The sequence below is a fragment of the Panthera uncia genome, chromosome X (assembly GCF_023721935.1).
Source record: "Panthera uncia isolate 11264 chromosome X, Puncia_PCG_1.0, whole genome shotgun sequence".
NCBI lineage: Eukaryota > Metazoa > Chordata > Mammalia > Carnivora > Felidae > Panthera > Panthera uncia.
Window position 1 is genome coordinate 76663609 of NC_064817.1, and position 3480 is coordinate 76667088.

Here is a 3480-nt window from a genome sequence, read left to right on the forward strand (position 1 = left end):
GAAAGGTGGAATAGTCATAAGGAAACAGTATTCAGCATTTGTTCTATGACCAATAAAGTGGTATGATTCATTCAGGACACCCACTGAATGTAAAATACGTCAAAGAGAAAGGGAGAAGCAGTCATCAGAGGTCCTCAAAATTCTAGCTAAGACCTAGAATCAAGTTCATTTGCCCAATCTGCTTTCTGGAAAATGAACTCAATCAATTTTGTAATTTCATGAGATACCCTGCAGCCATTAGGCAATTTAAAAATATCAGTACCTGTGTTCAAATAACCCCAGTAAAAGGAAAAGATATGAAGGTGAGCATCAAGAACTCCCTGAATTAGCTGAAGTTTTGCATGTTTCCTGGAAATTAAGATTCAGTGGTTAACACCCTGAAAAGACTACTTAAGCTTTATGTTCCCCTTTGCTGGTGCTTTGGTTAACATCATGATTGTTTGTAATAGGGCATGACAGATATTTCCTGGAAGAAGTCTGCACCAAAACTAGGTAAAGACTATATACCCAGACGAGTGTTACTAATCATGCAGGCTTGTACTTGTCTTTTTTGCAAGGACAGAATCTGCTTTTGAATGGATAGTACAGTGGACATCTCCTATTTGTGTGCTCTGTGGGCAGTACTTGAATTTGAACCTGTGTACCTCTTAATTACTGAAAAATGTTTTCCCATTGAGAAAAGGCTTTGAGGCTTGGTGGTCAAAATTTTAGAAAATATTAATAATATTAACATGAGGGGCGCCTGGGTGGCTCAGTCGGTTAAGCGTCCGACTTCGGCTCAGGTCATGATCTCACGGTCTGTGGGTTCGAGCCCCGCATCGGGCTCTGTGCTGACCGCTCAGAGCCTGGAGCCCATTTCAGATTCTGTGTCTCCCTCTCTCTCTGCCCCTCCCCTGTTCATGCTCTGTCTCTCTCTGTCTCAAAAATAAATAAACGTTAAAAAAAAATTTAATAATATTTACATGAGTGCTTGCTTTGGCAACACATACAGTAAAGTTGGAATGATATAGGGAAGATTAGAATGGCCCTTGCACAAGGATGACATGCAAGTTCATGAACATTCTATATATTTTTTAAGTATAACAATATTAACATGAATAGTAGCTATACTTATTGAAGTACTTACTGTAACTCTCACTGTGCTGAGTGCTTTACATACATTATTTCTTAAGTTAATTCATCCAAAACACTAAATCAGTGATACTCAAAATGTAGCCTTTGAACCAGTGCTGGTAATGTACTGATGGTTTTTCCCAGTCCATGGTGAGATGAATATAGCAACTTCTTACTAGACATGTCTCCAGAGGCAAGGGAAATAAAAGCAAAAATTAATTATTAGGACCTAATCAAGATAAAAAGCTCTGCACTTCAAAGGAAACAATCAACAAAACCTAAAGGATACTGACAGAATGGGAGAAGATATGTACAAATGACAAATACATATGCACAAATGACATAGTATCTAAAATATATAAAGAAATAACCAAACTCAACACCCAAAAAACAAAATCCAGTGAAGAAATGGGCAGAAGACATGAATAGACACTTATCCAAAGAGGACATCCAGATGGCTAACAGATACATGAAAATATGCTCAGCATTGCTCATCATCAGGGAAATACAAATCAAAACCACAATTAGATACCACCTCACACCAGTCAGAATGGCTAAAATTAACAACTCAGGCAACAACAGATGTTGATGAGGATGCAGAGAAAGGGGAACCCTTTTGCACTGTTTGTGGGAATGCAAGCTGGTACAGTCACCCTGGAAAACAGTATGGAGGTTCCTCAAAAAATTAAAAAGAGAACTACCTTATGACGCAGCAATTGCACTATTAGGTATTTCTCCAAAGGATACAAAAACACTAATTATAATGGGTACATGTTAATAGCAACACTACCAAGAATAGCTAAGGTATGGAAAGAGCCTAAATATCCATCAACTGATAAATGGATAAAGAAGATGTGGTATTGTATGTGTGTGTGTGTGTATATATATATATATATATATACACATATATATATGTATATACATATATATACATACACACATATGTGTGTATGTGTGTGTGTGTGTATAAGAATACTACTCAGTGATGAAAAACAATTAAATCTCACCATTTGCAACAATGTAGATGGAACTAGAGGGTATCATGCTAAGGGAAATAAGACAGTCGAAGAAATATACAATATGATTTTACTCATATGTGGAATTTGAGAAACACAACAGATGAACATAGGGGAAGAGAAAGAAAAATAAGACAGAAACACAGAGGGATGCAAACCATAAGAGACTCTTAAATACAGAGAACAAACTGAGGGTTGCTGAGGGGAGATGGGTGGGAGGATGAGTTAAATAGGTGATGAGCATTAAGGAGGGAACTTTTTGGGATGAACACTGGGTGTCATATGAAGTGATGAATCACTGGGTTCTACTCCTAAAGCCAAGACTGCACTGTATGTTAACTAACTTGAATTTAATTTTTTTAATTTAATTTTTTATTTAAAAAAAAGACTAAAACAATAACAACAAAAAGAAACTGAGTTTACAAACTGTAACCATGTTCAAATTGTCAAAATATCCTAGAAAGCGCTTGTCTCATTGAACAGGATATTTTCTAGCTCAGGTGTTGAACTAATGTGATGAGTCGTTTTGATGCAAGCTGTGTTGTAGTCATGCTCAGTAGGACCACATTACAACATGTGATATTTTAAAACCAGTTTACCAACTAAAACACAAATTAAAATAAATCCATTTCTTTCATTGAAAGATTATTTTACTATGATTTTACAGGTTAAAATTTTGGAACTGGCTATCAACGGACTCTAGAAAATCAATTTTGAAATAACATCATTTCATTTTGAATAAAAGTTAAAAGTGAATAACTTGACCTTGATGAAATTGGTTTAAAATTTCTTTTACTCATGTTAACATACTTATATGAGAAATATTTCTCTACTCTGTTATTAAAACAAAACATAGAATGAATCACATATACATTATTCCTTGCAAGTAGCATTGGCAACAATATAGCCTAGATCATGTAAATTAACTAGCCAGAAGCAATCTCATTTGTTACATTAAAAATTTTAGATATTGATATACACAGCGTCTTTCAAAGTGTGCATATAGGCATCTAGTAATCACTATTTTATTCAAGTAACCATTAATTGCCTATATTTACATTTTCAATGCATAATATACAGGTTTTATAATTATTTTTTTCTTATAATACCTGTTCTCATATACATTAACATATAATTTCATATTTGTTAACTAATGAAAATATAGACTTGTATTTGTATTTAATTCCTTTTTAGTAATTCAATGATGAATGAAGTTTTTAAAAATATCTAATCCTTCATTAGAGAGTTTGACAAGTACTTCACAAAATTCAATGCATGGAGCAAATTCTTAGTATTAGGAACAATGATGATGATGACCATGGTGTCATTTCTCATGTAACTACAATGGAAG

The 3480-nt window shown here is 34.3% G+C and overlaps 1 non-coding gene across 1 annotated transcript; it reads left to right on the forward strand.

Annotated features, from left to right (window-relative positions):
* The first annotated feature begins 966 nt into the window (after positions 1–966).
* On the forward strand, positions 967–1074 carry LOC125932421 (U6 spliceosomal RNA). Its single transcript, XR_007460592.1, has one exon. It is a non-coding gene; the product is annotated as a U6 spliceosomal RNA (small nuclear RNA).
* Positions 1075–3480: the final 2406 nt, after the last annotated feature.